At 49.6% G+C, this 24,102-nt stretch overlaps 1 protein-coding gene across 1 annotated transcript in view; it reads left to right on the top strand.

Moving 5' to 3' along the window:
• LOC117588624 (mucin-5AC) overlaps positions 1–24,102 on the top strand; it is a 72,820-nt gene that overhangs the window by 27,041 nt on the left and 21,677 nt on the right. Inside the window, exon 2 of the mRNA XM_034280044.1 lies at positions 11,947–12,024. The gene's annotated coding sequence lies outside the window, so the exon portion shown is untranslated. The remainder of the gene's footprint in view (positions 1–11,946; positions 12,025–24,102) is intronic.

Here is a 24,102-nt window from a genome sequence, read left to right as displayed (position 1 = left end):
AAACATTAAACTTGCCGAAAACTTTTGCCAACCACCGAAGGACCTGTGCCATCCCCCTTAACCCACCATCCAGCACGGTAAGCAGCGTTCAGCCTTCAGCCTCGTTGCCGTGTGGCCAAAGCCGCCGCGTCAAAGGCAAAGGCAGAGGCAGAGGCAAAGGCAGAGCCACACGGCTGGCTGAAGTTGAGGTAGGTGGGGGGTATGGCAGGGGGGTGGTTGCTTGGGATTTTGGCAGTTTGCTTTTTTAGCTGCGTGAAACTTACAGCAACAGCAACAGCAACACAGCATCTGCGACTATTGCCCCCCTCCTGCCGCGTTTTACATAAATCTTCTTTTCACGAAAGCAACAACAACAACAAAACGAAAAGTGAAAGAAGAGAAAGAAGAGAAAAGAAAAAAGAAACGAAACGAAACGAAGCGAAAGAGAACAAAAAATAAACACTAATGCCCGACGCGAAGGCGAAGAAGGCAAAAGGAAATACAACAACAACAACAACAAAGGAATGCAAGAAAAAGTACGAACTAGAAAATTTAGTATCTACACACAGACAGGCACACACACACACACACACAGAAACACCGAAAAAAAGAAGAGAAAGATTTTTTATTACAGCGAGAAAACTTAATGGCTGCTGCGGGCCGGAGTGTGGGTGGGTGGGTGGTTGGGGGGTAACCAGTTGAAGACGCTCGACGCTTCGACAGAGGGAGCAATGGAGATGGAAAGGAAATAGCTGGCAGGCAGAGCGGAGGAGCAGCAGTCCCGCATTCAAATGAAATGGAACATATTTCTTTTAATTTCAGGGTTCGAACTGTGACCCAGTTATGGCCGTGGCAACTATGGGACACTAAAATTAGGATAGCAACCCCAACCCTTACACCCCGCACTCCCCCTGTAAATGTGTTTCTGCCGCTGGAATGCCGCTCATTGATTTGGCCTTCGCTTCGCATTTCGCGTTTTCCCTTCGCTGAGCGCTTGTTGGAGTGACGCTTGCCGCGGGGGGGGGGGGGGGGGACTCTAAAATTGTAGTTCCTTCATCATCTTCTTAGCCTTCCCCCCCACCAACACACACACACACAGCCAGAGACAGAGAGAGAGAGAGAGAGAAACTCATTCAAGGATAGCAGCTGCGCTGGCAGCGCAGTTTTCTCTTACCTCCCACAGAATTTTCTATATCGATACTTTTTATTTATTTCGTTCGCTGTTTTGTTTCTTCTTCTGTGGGAGAGCTTTCTTTCTGCCTCCTCTGCCTCCTGCCTCATGCCACATTGCCTTTGTATTTGTATTTGTATTTGTGTAGTTGTGCGTCGTCGTCGTCCTCGCGGCTGCCGCACTGCCGCACTGCCGCTCTGCCGCTGACTTCGACATCGACTTCGACTTCGTCTTTCGACCTTGTTATTGCTGTTGTTGCTGCTTTTTTCAATTTTATTTCTCTATATTTTTTACGATGCTGGAAACTACCCTTAATGATGCCTGCCGCTGCCGCTGCTGGATGCTGGATGCTGGGGATGCTGCCACAGTCCCTCACCTTGGCCCTTACCTTTTTATTTGTATATTTATTTTGTTTGGTTTTTTTTTGTTGCTGTTTTGGTACTGGCAGAGATCGATCAGAGCGCTAGAAATAATAGTTCTAACTAAGCTGGACACCCCCTGGACACCCACTCTCTGGAGAGATCAGGGTTCCCTCGCACTCCTCCGGCTGCTGCTCTAATTGAAGTCAGTGGAGTCCTTTCGCTGCTGTGGTCCTGCCTGTTCATTTCATTGGAAAACTGCCCCCGAGGATGCTGTCGCTTCTAATTTTACATTTTATTGTTGTATGCCTCGTCCTGCGCTGCCTCGCTGCCTCGCTGCTTTTGCAGTTTTTCTTTTTACCTTCTTTTTTTTAGGGGTTCATAAAGGGTTGATTAGGAAAAGGAAGCAGCAGCAGACATAGACGACCCTTGTGTATGCCAGTCAGTGCGAGAGAGCGAGCAAGACAGCGACGATAGAGGGAGAGAGAGGGAGAGAGAGAGCTGGAGCGAGTGCTTTCAATTGTATTGGCAGTGTAGTAGTACTATCCCCCTCCCCATGCCCATGCCTCTTGCCTCATTCCAAGCTCTTTCTCTTTCTCTTTAATGACCTGAGAGCAGCACGCTTTGATTTTTGTTATTCCGCTTTGTGGTCCAGAAACCTTCCCATCCTCATCCTCATCCTCACCCACACCCACACGTACCCCTTGCTGCCTGCTGGAGCTTTTATTGCCCGCCAATACGGGAATTATTAATGCCAAGCTCGGAATGCGAATGATAGTAAAAAGGGGCAGCCGGGCAGCCCGGTCTTTGCCGCAGAGAACTACTCACTGGCTGGCTGGCTGGATGGGTTATGGCTCATGGCTGATGGCTGATGGCTTATGGCCATGCCATATCCAATTTTCGGGCCTACGTTTTTATGCTCATATAAATGTTAATGAAGTCCATGGCATGGCCCACTGAATGGCCGAGGGACACAGCTGCATGTCAGCGTTCAAGCAGCAGCAGGAGGATCGGATCGGTCGTGATCCTCGGCAGGAGTTTTATTTCGTGGCATAACGAGCCGCATTTGTCGTTGAATGAATGTTGACACAGCACAGCACAGCACAGCACAGACATTTAATTTATTTGGTTTTCCCCTGCCCCAGCGCAACCCTTCCCCTTGGTCCCTATCCCTTTGGTGTCGAACTTACACAAAAATCCTTTTACCTTTGTCGCGGCATTTCGAAGGCTGTCGCGCGATTTGCTCGCTCCCCCCTGCCCACCCCGCTCTCTGACACTGTCTCTCTTCGGGTGTCCTGGTGTCCTGGCGTTCTGGAGACTAACTAAGTAAAGGCGCGCGCGGCCCACGCAAAATGCGTTAAAAAATTAACAGAAAAAAAATAGAAGAAAGAGTAGAAGGAAAAAAACAAAGCAGAAACCCCAAAAGAGGAGAAGAGAGAGAGAAAAAGCCAGAAAGCAGAAAGAGAAAAATTGAAAAAATGTGGCTGGAAATAGTAAAAGAAAAAAAAGCAACAAAATGGCAGAAAAACAACAAAAAAAAAGAAGAGAAAAGTTTTTTTTTGGCTTAGTTGTGTCAAAGGGAGTGGTGGCAGGGGGCTGAGTGGTTGTTGGGGGGGGGGGGGGGGGGGGGGGGGGGGGGGGGGGGGGGGGGGGGGGGGGGGGGGGGGGGGGGGGGTAACAGTCAGGAGCAATACCAACTGGGACTCTGTTTTGCGGGCTGCCTGCCTGCCTCTAAAGTTGGTGGCAAAGTTAAAATAAATGGCAACTTGGCATTAGAGACACACACACACACACACACACACACACACATACACACACACACACACACATACACAGATGAATGTTAGGCAGCCGCCATATTAATGGCAATTGGGTGGCAAAGCAGGCAGCCAGGCGGGCTCTCTCTCTGTCTTTGTGTGTGTGCGGTACATGAATATAAAACTTTATTTTTATTTATTCCCTTTTGGTCCTGCAACCCGCACCTACCACCACCCCCACCCCCACCCCCACTGCTCCCCGCCGCAGCTACTTCTTGCGGCCGCCGCCGCCGCCGCGTCGTTTGCCTTCGCCTTCGCGCACATAAAGCAAAATTTATTAGAAAACATTTCATTCTCATTCGGATTCTGTTGCGCTCTCTCTTTCTCTTTCTCCCTCCCTTTGTGTGCCTCTTCGCCTCTCTAGCTACTTCATCTTCTACTTTGCTTTTTGCATGTTTATTCGCAATTGTTGTTGTAATTGTTTTCATTGTTACAGTGCCTGCCCCCCCCTGTGCCTCCTTCTGCTCCAAAACAAAACGTTGGCCGAACGCTACACCAAAATGTCTGTGTGTGTGTGTGTGTGTGTGTGTGTGTGTGTGTGTTGTGTGTGTGTGTGTTGTGTGTGGCAACATCTTTAACGTGGCTACAATGGCGTTGGGCATAGAATTATTACTCCGACTGTGGGCTGCCTGCGCTGCCTGGCTGCTGGTGTCTATGCTGCCAGGACCCTGTGCCTTTGAGCTTCAGCTGCTGCCTGCCGCATGGCTGGGGCATTGTTGTAGGCGTAGGCGGCAGCAACAGGACGAAGCATGTGGAGGGAAGCTGGCAACTAAACCCCAGATGGCGCACTACACAAAGTTATGATATAATTTGGATTTCTTTTCGCTAAATTGCTTGTACCAACAATAAATATGTATTTATGTTCGCTGGGCGCTGGGCTCCTGCATACTGGAGCCTGGATCCTGGCTTTCTGTGCGTCTATCCTGCTGCCGCTGCCGCTGCTGCTGCTGCAAGGCCTGGGCCCGGGCTCTACAGCGCTCTATATTTATACGAGGAATGCTTTCAGTTAACATTTTTAATAATAGATTAGGAGGGGAGAGGCTTGCTGCCTGCCACACAGCGGCGATGGGCATGGTGGAGGGGGGCAGGAGGATTTGTTCTGAAGGATTCCTAATCGAAAAAGAGAGTCAAAAAAAAGAAGGAGAGAAAGGAGAGCAGAGGAGAGGAGAGGGCGACTTTTGCTGTTGAGCCTGTGGCCTATGTCGTTGTCATTCGCGAAATAAAATAAATAAAATATTTACATACGCACACCCACGCACACACACGCACACACACCCACTAGTACACCCACTACAACAGCCCCTTCCCCCACCTTCCCTCCAGCCCTCGACAGAGACAAAAAAAAAAACACAAATTTTGGGAGCAGAATTAAAAAAGGGCGACGCCGCGCGAAGCAGCAGCAGCAGCAGCAGCAGCGACGCCAGCCGCGACGTTGGCTGATTTACATTTTTAATTGTACGTCTAAAAGGGATACAAAAGCAGAAAAAAAGAAGCACAGAAAAGGGGAACTGGGAACTGGGAACTGGGAGCTGGGAGCTGGATACATGTACTCGCAGTCTCGTACATAATGGCCAAGTTTGTTGCCTGCCTGGCGGTTGAGGGGGACGGGGGGGGGGTGGCTGCCTTTCATGGCTAAAACTAGCTTAGATGGAGGACACTTTGCTTTGCCTAAACCCTCGAACGGAAGGAGCAGGAGTCCTGGCTGCCTTCCTGCCTTCCTGCCTGCCTGCTGGTTGTTGCCTTGCCAACGCTTGAGATTAAAAATTAGGCGAAAGGGTAGTTTAGCCTTTGCTGCATGCACCCCTCCCCCACACACACACACACACACACACACACACACACACACAGGCGCAACCATTATGTACAGTGTAATGAAATGAACACACACACAGGGGTTGGGTTGTGGGTTGTGGGGTGTGGGGTGTGGGGTGTGTAGAGGCAGAAATGTATTATAAAATGTGAGTAGTGTATGCTAATGGCAAAGCGTTTCGCGTTCGTTCACACCCCAACCCCAACCCCAACCCCAACCCCAAACCGCCTCCACCCGCAGCAGCCCTAAGAAGCGTCGAGAGAAAGAAAGAGAAAGCAAGAGAGAGAGAGAGAGAGAGAGACAGCGTGTGTGTTCCAAAGTAAAAATGGAAAATTTGTTTTTACTTTTTCTGTTTTTTAGCGTCAGCGGCGGCGGGAGGCAAATGGAGTAATGCCGGAGACGTAGCCGGAGACATGCGTGTGCACACACACACACAGAGAGAGAGAAAGAGAGAGAGAGAGCGCGCGCGATGATTGTGTCTAATATATGCATGTGTATGTGCTCCAAGCGCCCACCCCCCCCACCGAACCTCTGTGCTGCCTGCCACACACGTCGTTTGCAATTTTTCATTTTAATTTTCATTAGCGTTTTTCTCGTTTTTCCTGCGTGCGGGCACACACATGCCTCTCCCTGTGTGCGTGTGTGTGTGTGTGTGTGTGTGTGCTCCTTCGATAGCTGTCTCTTCGGTGGGGGAACCCCCCCACCCACCCACACCCACAGCCACAGCCACAGCCCCAAAAAACAGAGAGAACAATTTCAAAGCTTCGTTTGGGTTTCATCTTGCGACGCACCTCCTTCCCTCCTGCCACCCTGACACCACTTCAGCACCCCACCACCCCTTCCTTTAGGTGCCCTCCCCCCCCAACCCACTTGGTTTTTCTAAAATTCCGCACATGTACTTTGAAATTATGTAATGAGCGTATAAAATGTAAAAATGTTTTGCTGCGCCGCTTAAGTAGTGGCAGCGAAGGAGCAGGAGCGGAAGTATGGGTATAGGGGGGGGTGGGTGGTGGAGGGTTAGGGCTAAATCAAAGCAGCGACAGCAACAGAAGCAGCGGCAACGGCAACGGCAACGGCGTGTGGCAGTGGCAACTGAAAGGCAAAGGCAACAGAAAACTTTGCGCTCGCGTAATTTTTCAATTTGGCAGCGGAAATTGCCTAGGGAGGTGTGACGCATGTGTGTGTGTGTGTGTGTGTGTGTGTGTCTTAACCCTCATGTTGCTGCTGTTGACGCTGACGAAGCTTTTGCCAGCTTCAAGCTCATGTGGCAGCTCCTCCCTCCAACCCACCAAAAAAAAGAAAACCTCAAGCCCAAGCCAAAGCCTCTTCCCCCATTCCCTTTCCTTTCCTTTCCCCTTGCCTTTGCATTACTTTCCTTGCCATTCCTTCCGCCCACCGCAGCTGATGCTTTTTCTAATAATTAATTTAAAACTTTTTCTTTTCAACTGAGAGGAAACCCCCTTGGCCTGGCCCCTTTTGGCATATGGGGAATATTTACACATATTTAAAGGCTATAATTAGCTGGAGAGTCCTTAAAGGGCTCCAAAATATCCTGCAACCGCCCCACCCCTTGTCACATTTTACAGCTACTTTCACCACTAATCAAAAGCTCATTGTGCGAGTGGGCAATGGGACAACTAACCGCAAAAGGTCGAGTCTCGGCCGCTTGAACCCTGGACAGGGACATTCTCGCATGTCATAGGCCAACGGAATCAGACCCTTGACCCTGCCCCCTTAACCCTTGCCCCGGCCCACAGCCGCAGTCATTTTTGTCCCAAAAAGTGAGCGATTCAAATGCGAGTAAAACAATCGGCACATTATGGCAGATTATTAGGAAAACGGGTGGAAAATGCCGGCCAGAGGAGGAAGGGGGAGGAAAAGCGTGGAGTGGTGCTGCCTGGTGACCCTTGACCCGAACAGCGAGTGTGCGTGTGTACGTGTGTGTGTGTGTGTGTGTGTGTTGGTGTCGATTAAAACATATCCCATTGCTGACAAATGCAAATCAAGCAGCAGAATCCACAACGACTAGTTGGCCATGTAAATGAGCCTTAACCCCCGTGACCCTAACCCCGTGACCTCTCTGCAGCGGCGCAACCCTTTGCCCAAAAACCAGATAAAAACCCCAAGCCACAGCAGAAGCGCAAACCCTAAAACCCGAAAACCCCTAAACGCATGTGGCAAATCTTTGCTGAAACACTTAACAAGAGACTTGGCCCAGACAGAGACACAGCGAGCGAGGGAGAGGGAGAGAGAGCAACCCCTTTTGGAATTGGGATGGTGGCAAGTAAGGGGCTAAACCCGTCGTCTGACATGACACATGAGTAAGTGATAGCCGCTCTCTAACCGGGTTATGTCCTGACTGGGCGGGCGGACTGCCTGCCTGCCTGCCTGCCTGCCTGCCTGCTTGACTGTTCGACTGGCTGAACTGGTTGTTAGATGTCCCCTTTGCTGACGATGGGTTGGCCAAAGAGGTCAAGGGTGTGCGTTGATAAAGCTCACACATGCCACACAGGACACACAGGACACGACAGGCGTGCGGCATGCGGGCAGCCCTTGCTTTTTGGATTGCGGATTGCGGATTCAGTTTGAATTTGAGTTTTCCTATTTCCATTTACCATTTACCATTTCCCATTTGTTGTTGTTCTGCCTGTCAACATTTCCACGCTGTTACATCGAATGTGTGTGTGTGTGTGGACAGAATTCTATTCGTAGTTCGCGCGACAAGTTGTCTGTGGCACAAAACGCTTTTCATTCATTCTCGGGGTAGAAAATGATGAAAATTTCCATATTATCGAAGTTCAAATGGCACTAGAAAGGGCACAGAGGGGGGGAAGAGGAAGATGTGTGGTGTGTGGTGTGTGTGTGATAATTTGTTGATTTGGGCCCAAGCCGGAGCCACTTGTTGCATGCATCCATCCCCCCCCCCCCCCCAACAGGCGCAACAATGGCAACGAGTCTGCCAGCGACGGACATGGGATACCCGCAGGGGGCTGAACTGTGACCGAAGGAGGGGAGAGGTGTGCCGTCTGGGGTGGTGGGGGAGGGTTTTCATGTGTATTTTGATGCCGGACGTCAAGGCCATGCCGCAAGACGCTGCTCGGGGTGTCCGTCTGCTGCTGCTGTCCGCGTCCGTCTGCTGCTGTGTCCTGTCTGTCTGTGTCTGGGTGAGTGTGTTAATGTATTCATTGCCACGCCGCATGCCGCATGCCGGATGCCGGAAGTAGTAGTCAGCAAGCCATAAAAACTTAAGGAACACATACGAGCCGAGACGAGACGTGTGGCATCGACGGACACGGGGAAAAGAGAGCCACAGCCAAGGCAAGACGACAAGTGGCAGGGAGACGACGTCCTTTGGATCAGGAAGGAGCTACTGCCACTGCCACTGCCACTGCCACTTGCCACTTGCCACAGGAGCATATACATATGTGTGTGTTTTTTTCTTGTTCTTTTTTGTTTGGGCATCGCGTTGACTCCACATATGCTCTCGTGTGACACACAGACAATGTCAGTGTGTGTGTGTGTGTGTGGCAAGCGCAGGACGTTCGTTCGTTGGTACATATTTTTATTTTCTTTTTCGGGCTAGCTTCAGGGGTGGCAGCAGAAAGCAGGAAGACGGTGGCATGGGGACGGGGTGTGACTTTCGCAGTTTGAGGCTCCATTCCTTACCCTTACCCCCGCACTTGCCACCCCCTCGACCACTCTCCTTGTGCTCTCTCTGTGTGCTGCTGATTTTTGTTCTGTTTTTTTTTTTTTTTTTTTTTTTTTTTTTTTTTTTTTGGCAGGACGAAGTGAAAGTGAGCCACATGCCAGGACGACAGCGACAACGTCGACAAGGACTTTACTTGTTTGGTCAATTGCCATGTGTGTGTGTGTGGGGTGTGGGGTGTGGGGGGTAGTGGCTGTGTGTGGGCGGACGATTGAGACGACCTTGGCCTTACTTTCGCCTTTTGTCGTTGTCTCTGGGCTGCGTGCGTGTGCTTGGGCACTGTCTGCTGCTGCTCCCTGCTGCTCCTTTCGGCTGCTTGCTCTTGTAATTTTATGCGGATTATCACTGCACACACACACAGAGCAGAGCTGAGCGGAGCGGAGCAGAGCAGAGTGAAGATGAGACGCGTGTGTTTGTCAGACAGGTAGCCCCCCTGCCTCCATCTGCCGCCCAAGATGTTGCAAGGTCAAGTCGCGTCGAGTCGAGTCGAGTCAACTTTGGTTGCCAGGCAAGGCCGTGACTGCAGAGCAGTCAGTCCGTGGCACTGCGGGAGGGGGGTGGGCTCGGTGGGCTCGGTGGGCTGGGTGGCTGGCAAAGCCGGAAGTTAAAAGTCCGTGGCAGCAGCGCTCAAAAAAAAGAAGCAAAAACAACAACGACAAACACTTGAGAGTCGGCCACGGACAGACTGGATTTTAATTTCAATGCTTGGTCCCGGTCCCGGTCCAGGTCCTGGTCCTCGTCCTGTCTGCCTCTGAGCAGTGGGCCAGGGGGTGGGGTTGTGCTTCGTGTGTCCGTGCCTCGTGCCGTGGCATTGTCTGTGTCTGCGTCTGTGTCTCTGTCTACGTCTCCAGCTGCTGCTGTTTGTCGACACAAACTCCTTCGCGGTGGCCACGCAACGTCCTTGGCACCCACTCGAAGGAGCAGACGAAGGAGGCAGCATGCGGGCTTGCCAGGGAGCGAGTGCACACTTTTCTCTAGGTCACACAGACACCTGTTGCAGGTCCGAAGGCTCTCTCTCTCTCTCTCTCTCCCTCTCTATGTCTGAGACGAGTCAGCTGTGTGCCGATGATGGCAGGGCGACTGCAGAGCCTTAATCCTTGCCACCTGCCGTCTCTGTGTGTGGGGCACGGGGGCATCATTAATTAATGGCTTTATGTGCCAGGCACCAGGCACCAGGCACTCGATGCCATTGTCAATAGCAATTATGCCACCGTTTGTTGCATGCAATGAAATGGGAAGCAAATCATTTCTGGCTGGCAGCCGGGCAGGCTCTCATGTGTTTTGATATTTTATTGAAAAACTTTGCGACTCTCGAAGTGCAGGACATGGAAATGCAATAAAGCAGGTAGGCAGGTACCCCGTCCCCCTCTTCCGCCCTGCTGATTATTTGAGAGAGCCCCCCAACTGGCAGGACTGTCCCGCGTGTCCCGCGTGTCCCGCGTGTGGCAAGGCTAAACTTTGCCACGAAATTACAAGCTCAAATGCGCCGCAGGGGGGAGAGCAGGAGCTGCAGCAACACGCGAAATGGGAAAAAGGAGCAAAGCAAATGAGAAATGGCAGGCCATGGCAGCGGGCTCTCAAACAATGGCAAACAAAAAAAAAACAAACAACAAAAATTTATATAAAAATAAAACTATCAAAAAACTGACTTTTCTACAATTTACACACATGCACGGGTGTGTGTGTGTGTGTGTGTGTGTGGATAAAACAAAAGGCAATTGCAAGGATACAGCAGATACAACACATAAAAAAATTTATAATTATTTTAATACAAAAAGCGGCAAATAAAAAGCGACAACAAAAGCGAAAATTGCATTAACAATGCAGCGATGGCTCAAAATCCCTTCGTAACTCCACCCACACCACCCACTAACCACCCCCCCCCCCCCCCCACTCGTAATGGTATGAAAAATATGTATCCCCACATATATGCACATGAAATGTAACAAGAGAGCGCAGAAGAGCCAGCGAGAGAGAAGCGTACAAAAAGAATACCGCGGCCAAATGATATTATAATTATATTTAAAATGCTGCCACGCCCCTCGCCCGCTCTCTCCATCCCTGGGAGTAGACGGAGTACAAAAAATATTACTAACAATTTTTGTGCAACAAAATGAGAAAACACTTTAAATTTTCGGTGTAGCATAGACACGGGCACAAAGCAAGAAAAAGAAATGATAAATGATGGAAAGTGGAAGGTGGCAGCTGCAAGCCGCTGTTGGAATGCTCTAACCAGAGCTCAGAGCTCAGAGCTCAGAGTTCCTGCAGTTTGAGTGCAGCAGTTGTGGGGCAGCCTGCGGCGGTGAAGGGTATTTAAGTGGATGACAACCAAATGAGATGTGCGCCTTGCTCTGCCCTGTTGGCGCTGCTAACCTTGTGGCAAGCGCGACAAAAAAATGCAAATGATGCATCAAAACAGTGGCAGCAAGAACAGCAGCCAGTGGCAAGTGACAGTAGCAGGAAGCAAAGCCAATTGTATGGTTAACAAGCGAATAAATTTTGAAGCGCTTCGCGAATATCACGTATACGCCCCATGTCCCCATGCAAGTGTCTGCCTGCCGCAGTGCAGCCAAACAAACGTTTAGACGAATGTTTTCCCTCTCTCTCTCTCTCTCGACTGGCCAAGAGCCAAAAAACTGCAACGCTAACTATAATTTTGCACAGGTTACGGCTGTTGCTGCTGCCATTTTAATTTCATTTGGCCCTACCCTGCCAGCACTGCTGGTGGTGTGGCGGCAAAGCTGCACTCTGGCCACTGCCACACATTCGCTTGGTGCTCTGGAGCAGCTCCACTTCGTAGTCGGCTTCACTTTGGTGCCTTTTGCTTGCTTTTTGTAATTTATGTGTTTATTATTTTTATTACAAGTCGCATTTAGTTGGCCCCGACAAAAAACAAACAAACACAGAGGCTATCATGCATTTATCGCCCCCCCCGCTATGTGCACATTTTTGTTGGGTTTTCCTTTTCTGTTTTGGTATTTAGACGAAAAACCCAATCGCATGCCTAACTGACTCTGCCATGGACAATATGTGCAGCAATTCATTTGTTTTGTAGTATTCCATTTCGATTTATTACTAAATGCAATTGTTTGGTTTTCGTGCAGGTGCCGCAGCAGCCGCAGGCGATGGACGAGAGAGATTATGGAGACGATGTGCCGCTGTAACTCTTCGCTTCTTAGCAGGTATGTGTGTTGGCAGGTCTGTTCTACGCGCTTATCATAGATCGTTGGGGGTCACGGCCACTCGCTCCACGATAACACTTTAACTTTAGGCTGCGGCATTCGTGGCCAAGGCCACTGAGAGGTTATCCCCAGCTGGCTCCAACGTCTAGCCCACTCGTCTTATCAAGCGTGGAACTGCAAATATTAGCCTTCAACTGCTGGCGACAGCTTTCCCATTCCTTTCCTTTCTCTTCACTATATAATTGTGTGTGATATTTAGAAGTTTTTAGCAACTATCTGGCTGGTTCGTGTCTCAGTTCTTTGATGTCCAAGTGTGCTCTGGATATGGGATGTTCATTTACAGAACTTTGAAGCATCTTTGCTGCCCCCTTCTGTCCCGAAGCAGTTACCGCACATTGCCAATCCTTTTATGGTTACATGTATGTATGTTACACATCCTTCTCATCTATCATTCCTTCGCCCTCTCGCTCCTACCTCTCTCCTGCCCTCCTTCGTGCTGTAAAATGTTGTGTCTAAAGGCAAAAGCAAGACACAAAAAAGTACAGAAAAATCAAAATGAATATGGGGAGCTGTGGATGGAGCTGGCGGGAAAAGGGAAGTGTGCATCTGGTGCTTGTAGGGCTGTGGGACAACCTCGCTCACAACAACCGTTCAATCAACACCCCATTTGACTAACAACAACAACAACAGGCCAAGGCAGTGGCAGTGGCAGTGGCAGCTTCAGGACTAGAAGACGATGAGGATGATGATGCCTGCACGAAGGAGCGAAGAGGAGCAGGCTCCAGGCTCCAGGCACAGGCACACACACACACACAGAGAGACTTACACACACTCACCCACACGCACAAACACTATTCTAACGTTTCGCGCGGGTAGCTATAAAAATATTTTTTAACATTTCTCGCGCGCGAAACATTTTCTTTCTTTCGGGCTTTTCGTTTTTCTCTTTCGGGTTTTTCTCTCTCTCGCTCTCTCTCTCGCTCTCTCGCTCTCTGTCTGTCTTTGGCGTCTGGGCTCTAACCCTGGCCCTGTCCTTGCCCTTGCATCCTACACCCCCGCCGCAACTTGTACCCTTGCCCCAGCCCGCTGGCGTTCAGGAATGCCTCTCGTTTGGCCAAAACTGTTAGAGCTGCGAAAGTTTGCGTCTGTTTGTCTTCACAGCGCGAGATGCGATGCGGCTTGAAGGATGGCTGAGTGGTGAAGGGTGAGGGCTGCTGCTGCTGCTGCTTTTTGCTGCTTCCTCTGGCAGCATAATGAGAGGCGCTGCTGCTGTCTCTCTCTCTCTCTCTCTCTCCGTTGCGCCCAAAAAGTACACAGAAAGAAGGAAAGAAAGAAAGAAAGAAAAAAAGAGATGGAAAGAGCGACGGAGGAGCAACAAAAAATAATAATAATAATAATAATAATAATGAAAAGTTTTATGCATAGAAAGAGCAGGCAAAAAATATTGCCAAAAAACGCTGAGCGCCGAAGTGGGAGGAGAAGGGAGAAGGGAGGAGAAGAAAGGGAAAAGGACTGGCAAAGACACAGATAGACAGAGGGGGCGAAAGGAGCAGTAGATGGTAGTGGGTGTGGGTGTGGGTGTTCGGGGGGGGGGGCAGGCAATGTATTTGAATCTAAACTGAAAAATATAGAAGCGGAGGTCCTCGGGTGGCGAGTCCTTTGCCTGGCTTCGCTGCACATTAACTCGTCGCTGCCTGCCCCGTGCCCCGTGCCCCGTGCCCCACCGACGGCATATTTGCCTGCCCCCTACAGCAAGCGCTCCCCGCGCTCAACATAAAGAAAGTTGTAACTATGAAAATTTTATAAATTCCGCAGATTTTCTGGCGCTAAGAAAGCCGAGCACCGAGCCCCGAGCTGAGGCAGGGGGCATGCTACGTTGGTTTGTTGTCGGTTGTCGGTCGCTTTGGGACGGTCCTCAGCTGATGGGAAGAGCAGGGGCAGAGGCAGAGGCAGAGAGGCGGTGGGTGTTGGGTGTTGGGTGGGGTTACACGGCCTGCCTTTGATAATGTGAGCGTTGGCATTTGAGCTGGAGTCGAGTCTCCAGTCGTCTCCAGTTCTCTGCCCTTCAATAGTTTGAAAAGTTTCGCAGCATGCAGGCACGCAGGCAGGAAGGGGGAATGTGATGAAGGAATGGGCCACTCGAGAGGCGTTGCTTTGATGGAATGGCCAATGCGCCGCATAGAAGTCGTAATATTTGGCAACAAAACAGTTCTAGTCCGCACAACGGAACGAAACGGAAAGAAGCCAAATGGATTGGAGCAAAGTCTTATCCGAAATATGCTAGAAAACTAACCCAGAAGCTGCCACTAAAATGGAATGGAATGGAATGGAACTACTTCTAAGTGGAAAGAACACGCTTTCTGGCGCACTTTTCCGACTGGTCGTCGGAGTTCGAGTTGCTTTGATTAAATCAGTCAAAATGCTCACTTTCCGCCCACAGCCAAAGCAGCGGTGGCTGCGGTCTGCGGGGTGGGGTGTTGGGGGGTTAAACAACAAATTCAAATTCAATGAAAGTTAATAAGGATGTCTGGCAGTGGCTCAGGCTCAGGCTCAGGCTGTGGCTCTGGCTCTGGCTATGGCTGTGGCGCTTCTTTAGCAGCCGATTGAATTATTTAATAAATTAATTGCGCAAATGAAGTTCCTCGAGTCGACTTTGCTCGGCCACGCCCACATCCCATCTGCGGCTGCTAAAGCAATTAGGCGTCAGAGTTGCTTCTGCTCGTCTGTTTGTGGTCGGTGTGCCCGAGGCCTGGCTGTCCCACTCCTCTGATATCGATGCAAGATGATCGATTGGGTGCTGGAGCATCAACCCCTAATCTGCATCGAGCGGAACTTTAAAAACTAAAACAATGTTCAGCCTTCTCTCTATGCTTCCTTTGCACAAAACCAAACCCAACCCAATCCCAACCCCAACCCCAACCCCTTATCCACCTTCAGCTACCGCTTTCAGTTTCCCATTCAATGGCAGAATAAAAAGAAAAGAAATCGATCGATAATTTTTAATGTAGTCGTATTTCTTTTTAAGCACTCGCTTGTACCTTTTTGGCTGCTGCTGCTGCTGCTGCTGCCTGTCGCCTCAAGTTTTTACCCTCCCCCACACCACCCAACCCAACCCAAGCTACTCCCACTACTCCCACTACTCCCCCCCGCGTGCCATCATTGCTCCCTCCCTTTCCTTTTGTATGTGTGTGTGTGTGCGCCGCTGCTTCGTTTTTTAATATTTACCCAATTCATCAAAAAATAAGTAATTATAAACTTTTCAGTTTTTCTTCTGCCTTGCGTCTTGCGTCTATATGCTCTATCCCACTCACGCCAGGCACTCCATCTCGCTCACTCCCTGTCGCTATGTGAGCATTTCCCTTTTACAAAACGCTTTCCTTGCCCTTTTCTGACTGCTTCGATGTGCCTGCCGCTCACCGCTCACCGCTCCCCACTCCCCGCAGCAACATCCACACCACACCCCACCCCACCCCATCCCCTTGCATTCGGGGGTTCGCGCAAAGTAGAAAAAAATTGGAAACAACCCCGAAAAAAGAAAGTTTTTGTTGTATAAGCGAAAAACTAAGCTTCTATTCAAATTCTACGCCATCGAGTGCTTCGTTTTTATTATTCATTCATTCTCGTTCTCATCTCTCTCTCGCTCTCGCTCTCTCTCTCTCTCTCTCTCTCTCTCGCTCTTGGCTCGTCTGTTGTTGTATTTTTGGCACAAGCAAAACGAAAGCACAAGGAAAAATGGGAAAAAAGTAAAAAGATGAAAAATGTAAAGAAAGAGGAAAGTTTCCGATTACAGTGGGAGGTTTACTGCTGCTGCTGCTGGTGGGAGTGGTGCGAGTGGTGCGAGTGGTGCGAGTGGGGGCCCACTGTATTGTAGGCTCGGCACAAAGCCAAACACTAGTCCTCAAGCTGCACAACCCTCCCTCTGGTTAGCAGCAGCGCACTGCTCTGGGGTGGCGATACACGCGCGTCTTTTGAGCATAAGTAGAATATAAAAATTTTGCGATTATGAATTTGAATAAAAACGATACGAAGCACGCAGTCGAGACGCTGTCGAAGTCGAAGTCGAAGTCGTCGTTGCCGTCGCCGTCGCCGTCGCAGTCACTGTTGACGCAGCTGCTTAACAATGTAGTTGTTGCTGTTGTTGCTGTTGCTGTTGCTGGTGCTCCCTCCCCCACCCGTGCTGCCAGGCTGGCATGTTCCTTGGGTGGATTAGAAGATGCTGCTACACCCACTCGAAGCTGTAGTTGTAGTTGCCAACGAAAGGTCCTTGCTGGCTGTGTGTCTGTCTCTCTGTTGCGACTTTCTTTTCTTTTTCGTACATTACATTTTTCATTTACTCCTGCCTGCCGCCGCCAGCACAGAAACTGTCTCCTGCCGCTTAAATCACGGAGGGAAGAAGCATCGACGATCACAGAAGCTATGTTGCTGCCACACAGCCTCTGCCCCTGCCCCAGTCTCAGTCTCAGCTTGGGCATAATAATAACACAATCAATAATAAGAGAATAAGCGGGAGGGAGGAGCAGCGAGAGGCACAAGAGACAGCGCTGAAGGAGCGCTGGAAAAATGTGAAATAGTAGTAAATAGAGGATTGCTGTATTAGAGGCTTCTGCCACGGCGATGTGTGCGTCGTCGGTGGCACAAAGGAGTGGAAGGAGGCAGGAGGCAAGACAAGAAGATGGCGGAGTCGACGACGCTGGCAAATGTTTAAGCTAAGGATTAATATTTCTGCTCCGTTTTTTTCTTCCTGTTTTTTTTTTTTTTCTTTTTTAGAATTTTGTACTTACATGGCTGTGCCAGTAGCACCCAACCCCAAGCCCAAGCACTTTCGTTTCCCTTTCTAAGAGATTGTGTATGTGTGTGTTTAAGTATTAAAAAGAGGCAGCAACTTGGTAGGGGCAGGGGCAGATGTAGCAGAAATCTTTGTAAGCAGTTTTCACTTCTGGAAATTTCTTTTTCGCCGCCAACGCAAGTGGGTGTGGGAGTGGGAGTGGGAGTGGGTGACTGAGACGAAGACGAAGACGAAATGATGAATAGAGTTACTCAAATACGAGAGCAACAAGGAGAGCAACATCCTGTGTGCAGGAGTGTGTGTAGTTCAAACATGTTTAAAAATTTCTATAACGTCTCTGGCTTTGATAAGCGGAAGCATCAGCACAGAGAGAGTAGCAGAGAAAGTGAGTTGGAGTGGGATTCACTGGCGCTGGGTAGGGCAGAGACCGAGACTGAGACTGAGACTGGGGCTGTGGTCGGGGCTGAGGCAAAGACTCAGTCCTGAGTCTGGCAGCAATAACTTCTAGTTCGCTTTTTTAATATTGTTTGGATTTGACGTGGTAGAGAGTAGATGGCTCGGCTCGGGCAGGGGTAAAAGCGCAATGCTTTTCATTAAAATTTTTCCCTAGTCATTTGACAGTGTGTGTGTGTGTGTGTGTGTGTGTGTGTGTTTAAAGGAAGCAAAGGCAGCACCGACTTGGGGGAATGATTGATAGCAAAGCGCTTTGCCTGCGCCTGCCTGCCTGCCTGCCTGAATGTCATTTGCCTGGATGTGCCGCTGGAGTAGTGGCGGAAGGAACTGGAGCAGCCCGGATAACAGATAACAGCCAAGATCCAAGAGCCAAAAGCTAACCGATAATAGATTACGATTGCCGATAGTAGGCAATCGGTGAGCGTTTTCTAAGACTTTCCACACCGAGCAGCTCCACGAATTGATAAGCAAAGTCGATGCCGGCGATCCGCTTGTGTGCACGAGATACTAATTTTAGCTTTTGGCTTTCAGCGACTCGATCGTTGAACTGCACTTATCAGTTAGGTCGCTCGAGTGACGCTTCTGCATGAGGATGCAGGCAGGGAGCGGAGAGCGGGGAGCGGCATCTCGGTATCGGAGCTAAGGAAACTTCTAATGTCAGAGACGACAAAGAGAGAGGGAGGGGGAGAGTCGACGGTGTCAACGCTCTTTGCACTACGTCTCTCGCACATTGCGATGATTACTTATGGCCGTGAATCACTGCCTTTTTGTTGTTGTTTTGTTTTGCCTGTTGGCCAAGTCAATGCACCGATCCATCTAAGCAGTACGTACCCTGCCCCCACACCACACCACAGCATGGCCCCCGCAAAAAGCTCAAACACCCTTTGCCGGCAGCCCCAGTGCGTGCTCACGGCGAACGCAGAAGAAGAACGTAGAACAGGAGAAAGACCAACAGAGGGGAGGGAGGCAGAGTAAGAGGGAGACTCGAACAGTGTTCTGCCGCTGCCGCCGCTGCTGCCGCTGCTGCTGCTGCTGCTGCTGCTTAGTGAGATCACCGCCGAAGCATGCGAATCTATACACGAACGCAACCACACGAGCACACACGAATGCGAATGCGAGTTTGTGCATGTGCATGGAGGGAGAGAGAGAGGGAGCGAGGGAGCTCCACTCTCTCGCAGAGACTATCGTTGCTCTCTGTTCAACTTGTTTGCTATCTTTCTACATCGTTTCTGTTGTTGTTGCTGCTGCTGCTGCTGCTGCTGCTGCTCTGTCGCTGCCTTGGCCATGATCGTGCGGGTCAATGACTGCCAAAAAAACACACAAAATTGTTGTGCTGCTGCTGCTGCTGCTGCTTGGTGCTTGCTGTTTTGTTGCCTTTTTGACTTTTGTAGCGCACTAAACTGAATAGTCACACAAGCAAATGAACATGCATATGCATGTACATACATATATACATATATGTGTACATATGTATGCATGTGTGTATGTACAAATGTCGTTCTGGCTCTTGTTTTTTTGGGTCCCTGCCCGTTTGTCCCGCTTCCTCGTCTGATTTCCGATCGTTTCCTATGCAGTTGCGCATTTTTTCGTAGGCGTTTTGCTACACGCGGTAAGGGGATGGTGTGATAAGGGATAGCGGGCACAGCGGGTATACATATACATATATACTGACACAATATATGAAACAAACTGTTTTTGTTGTTGTTTGTTTTTGTATATTTTTTTTGCCAGTTTTTTAGTTGTCTTCCCGTCAACGCTTCGGCCTTTCAGTGGCAAGGGCAGCGTGGCAGTGTGGCATGGGGCAGTGGCTGCTTTCGTTGGCTTGTCATTTAATACCCGAAATTCTAGTCTAACCGGATACAAGGTTCGTTGCATTATTTTGCATTTGCATCAAAAGCACCCGTCACCCGGCCGAAACGCCACTGATCCGCAGATCGGACACAGAAACAGAAACCCGAAAAAAATAACTAACACAAAACCCTTAGGTAGGGTTGCCCGCGGTGGGGGGGGGGGGGGGGAACACACATCTAATGGTGGGACAGGGGAGATGATACAACGAGTTAATCAAGCCTCTCTCTCAATCCTCTGTGGCGGATACTTAATAATTACTTTAATGACAGTCCTCCACGGCAACGGCCTCAATCACAGCACCCAAGGAGCAGGGGAAGGCGTAGAGTGTGTGCGCCATATGTTGCCTGCACATGCAGGCCGATCATCCTGCGGAATTAGTTGATCGCTGACAGAAGAGAGCAAAAGATTTGCAACGTCGCCAGCACTGCAGCTCCGTTCATTCCCCCCGCAGCGAACCTTGGGGTGGATCTAAGCAATCATCTCCCCTCCCCAATCTGCACCCCTTCTTTCTGCGTCTTTTACAAGTTTTGCTTTCTTGTGCTTCCCCCTTACCCCTTTCGACGCATGAGTAATTTGCTATTTGATATTTTTCGCACATGTATGCGTGCCTGTGTGCTTGTGTGTGCCTGTGTCTGTGCGTGATTCGGTTTCGGGTTTTGGAACGCGACGCTCGAGTGGATCGTCGTCGTCATCTTTGCATGAGTGTTCTCCTCTTTGCTCCTCATTCGCTCCCTACCCTTTGCTGATCACTGCTCTGCACTTTTTTGGCAACTGCAATCTCTCTCTCACTCTCTCTCTCTCTCTCTGTTGCCCTCTTTCGCTCTCACACACACTGAGAGTGGCAGAGAGAGAGAAAGAGAGAGAGAGAGCAGCCTTAAGAATCTGTCGAGTCTTTTGCAGTTGTTTTGGTTTTTGTGGTTTTTTGGGATTTTGTTTGGATTCCACTTTTGTGTGTGTGTGTGTGTGTGTGTGGCTCTGTGTTTTGTTGTTTGGGTCATTGAACCGCTCTCCAAAAACTTTTGCTCTTTGCCTAAAAACAAAAAATTGCAGTCCCCAATTTGACAGAGTGAGAGAGAGAGAGAGAGAGGCAGAAGGGGAGAACTGCGTGAAATTTTCTTTGGAATTTGTTCGCTTCGTTGCGATCGGAATAAGTGGGAAGGGAGAAGGGGAAAGGGGGAACTGGACTGGTTTTGGTGCATCGGCAACGGGGCAGGGGGCTGGGTTGACTTTTTTGGGTAGATATTCCCAAAGTAGGAAGTGAAATTTCATACAAAAAGAACACACAAAGAGAAAGAAAGAGGGAAAGAGAGGGAAAGCAAGAGAGAGTGAGGATCATCTGAGCGGATCCAATGCACTCGTTGAAGGCGGAACCTGTAGGCCACCGTCCTGCCACCGTGGGACATGTGCAACATGCAGCCCCTCCCAGCTGTCCAGTGCATTTCATTAAATGCGCGACGCTTAATTAATAAGCAGCGATTTAGAGCGTGTGGCATGCAAATTGATATTAAATGGCGAACATTAGTGGTGCACCACTGCACTGTGTCCTGTTCCCCCTGCCCCTGCCCCTGCCGGTGGCTGAATGCCTGCGGTGGCCTGCTGTTCCCTGTTCGAATCGACAAACTTTAAACGCTCCGCGATGAACCATTTAGATGCTAGAGTCGAGTGGCAGTTGGCCAATTGACTCCTGGACATCCAGGACTGCCCCCCAGCCCGCCCCAAACCAGTTCCCAGTTGCCACATCCACACACACACACACACACACACATCTACAACTACAGCTACATCCGTGTCGCTGGCAAACTTTGTTGACTTTGTCTGTGTTTGCATTTTTTGCATTTTTTGTTGCACCCCCAAGTGCGAGTGTGTGTCTATGTCTATGCCTCGTGGCGGCTGCATTTAGGGGCAGCCATGCAGCCATAGAGCGGTGGTGTCGGGGGGAGGCCAGAGTGTGTGTGTGTTAAGCGCCGTTTTAGTTGGCTATTTTTGTTGCATGCTCCGGCTGCTGCTGCATCCTTTGGCTTCCCCGTTTGTGTGTGGATTCATTTTTGCATTTTACGACACAAAACGTTGCCAAGTGTTAAAAATGATAAAGTAAATGTTTTGCTTCCTCTGGGGTTATTGTTGTTATAACTTTGTAATTTCTGACGCCAAACATGAGCTCCCCCTGTGTGGGGTTTTGGCCACGGACTAGGTGGCTGCCCCCCGCCCCGTTTAAGTGATTGATTCAGCACCTACCTGGCGGCTGTGTGTCGTGTCGTGTTGGTCCAATCTCTCAAAGATTCGCCAGCTGTCGATTTTGTTGATCTTTCTATGAGCTTTGGGGATCGTATGCGGTCGGATTGGATGCACTTTTTGGGGTCAATGTCTGTTTGGACTCCTTTTGAAGTTGTTTTTTTTTTGTGTGTTGGTTTTCGATTTGATTTAGTTTGATTTTGGATCTCGGCTGGATGTCTGTGGTTCGTTGCACACTTGGAAAAAAATTCAGTTTTCTTGGCACTTGAACAAAAAATGTCGTTTTTTTGGGGCACTGATTGGGGTTCACGCTGCTCGCTCCACGCTCCACTGTGGGATGCGGCAGATTGTTTCTGGCATTGCACTGGCTGTGGATTGTTGCGTGTCCTGCGGTGTCCTGGAATTAGCACTGCACTGTGTGGGTTTTGTTTTTGCCTTTTGACTTGGGTTTTGGCTTGGACTTTGACTGGAAGGGTTTTAGTTTTGGTTGTTGGCTGGCTTTTGGCTTTTGGCTTTTGGCTGTTGGCTGTTGGTGTCGGTACGACGCACGTCCAATCCGATAGCTAACTGATGTTCATCTAAATGGATCCGTGGCATACGAGGAATAATGTTGCCCAGAAAATGTGTTTTTTGAGATCAGCGTCGACGTCGTCGCAGGCTTCGGCAGAATTTTGATGGTGCTGCGGCGGCGGCGGCGGCGACTACTTCTATCTATCTCTCCGTTTGTCCGTAAGCGTGTATGTGATGGTGGTAAGTGCGTGCTTGCATGTGTGTGCGTGCGTGTGTGTGTGACGGCCTGCAGTTGTCAATGCTCCAACGGCAAAGTCGGTTCTGAGCCGCTGCACCACACGGCCTGCACATAATATGCAGGCGACTCCATAATGAGGCCCGGCCCGGCCCGACCCGACCCGGCCAGCGTCATCATCATCGTCATCATCAGCACGCCACACATTTCTCCAGGCCACACACACACGCACACACAGCACACACACACACACACACACACAGGTATGGGATGGGATTGCGATGACTACCCCTACTGCTGCTGGATGGACCTGGTCAAGCTCCTGCTGCTCCTCCTGCAAAACATTCACTCCATCCCTTTCACACCCTGTCTCCTTCTCTCGCTCGCACTCTCGCACTCTCGCTCTCTCTCTTTCGTTCTTTTTCCCTCCTTCGCATTCGCTGTCTGTCTCTGTCGGTCGATTCGCCGGGACTGGTCGCCGAAAAATAAAAATCTGCCCAAAACAAACTGCAAAAAAAACAACAACACAAAAAAAGAACGTACAAAAATCTCACACAAAAAACGAAAAAAAAAAAAGGAAAACATTGAAAATATAAAAAAAACCAAAAACTGGCAGCGCATGCACGTCATGTGCAAAAAGGGCATGAGGCATGGGGCATGCGGCATGCGGCATGCAGTGGTGGCAGGAGGTAGAGAAAGAAGCAGCAAAGCGTATCCCAAGCACACACACACACACACACACACACACACACACACATGTGGAGCATACAAAAATTGGTGAAAAAAAAGGGAGCAATAAAAATGAAAAAATGCAATCGAAACCCTATAAAAATATGTGTGCACTTTGCCCGCCCGCCCTTGCCCCCACCGTCTCCCTCCATCCATCACGCACTCACACACACACACACACACACACACACACACAGAGAGACAGCATTGAATGCGTGGCAAATGAGCGACGCTTTCGTCCTTTTTCGGCCTATGCGATTGACTGCTATGCGCTGCCCGCGTCGCTGCCGACTGCTGCGTGGATGCAAAAAAATAAAAAACAAGCCAGCAAAAAAAAGGAATGGCAAGGAAAGGAAAGGAAAACAACGAAATGCAGCAACCTTTTTATATTATATTCGTTTATATAGAAATAATGCACAAACACCAGTTGCAGCGGCAGTGGCGGTGTTGCAACGTTGCAGCGTTGCAGCGTTGTTGCAGTTGCACCAACACATGGGCAGGAGGGAGGCTGCCGCCGTGCAGCGCCGATACATAGACATATAGATTTTTATATAAAATATATGCGAAACAAAAAGTAAAAACTAACAAAAACGCAATTTCAAATGGGAAAAAAGTTCGACGCTTTTATTGTACATTTTTCGCATATTTTTTATTATTTTTTGTTTTTCTTCTTTTTTTTTTTTTGCTAAGATACAGCCTACCGCCACCCCCCACAGTCCCATCCCGCAGCCATGCTTACTGGCAGTGCAGTGGGCCAAGCTCAGCGGTTAATGGTTGCCACAGAGAGCACCACAGCAGCGGGAGCTGGAACTGGATAGATCTTGAGGAGGTCTGCAGGATAAACAAATAGACAGGAACAGCCTGAGATTGATGGAGGAATATGTGTCGATCATTCAGTCATTTCTGCATTCAGATGGCAAAGTATTCCCGTGGCTATAGTAAGTTTGCTGTGGCTGTTGCCGGTTTCGGCTGCTCTCGTGCCACTGTGCCACTGTGGCACTCATTATATTTATTTAGTTAAGGACAACCCATGCGAACGCACACACGCAGAGAGCTATGCCTAGACTCAAAAAAAGGAAGCAGAAAAAGTAAAAACAAAACCAAATAAAAATGCATATAATGCATTACGTATACGCACCGCTGCCGCACAGACAGACGAGTCCACTCCACATAGAACACCGCCCGCAGTCGCTGCCACTGCCTCTGCCGCTGCACATAGGCAAAAACCTTTCAAAATATCCCCCCAAAAAATAAGCGACGCATGTGTAGGCCTATCAAAAAG

Source organism: Drosophila guanche, unplaced genomic scaffold, assembly GCF_900245975.1.
Source record: "Drosophila guanche unplaced genomic scaffold, DGUA_6, whole genome shotgun sequence".
NCBI lineage: Eukaryota > Metazoa > Arthropoda > Insecta > Diptera > Drosophilidae > Drosophila > Drosophila guanche.
The sequence above is the reverse complement of the archived record's forward strand: the minus strand, read 5'-3'. Positions and strand labels throughout refer to the sequence as shown.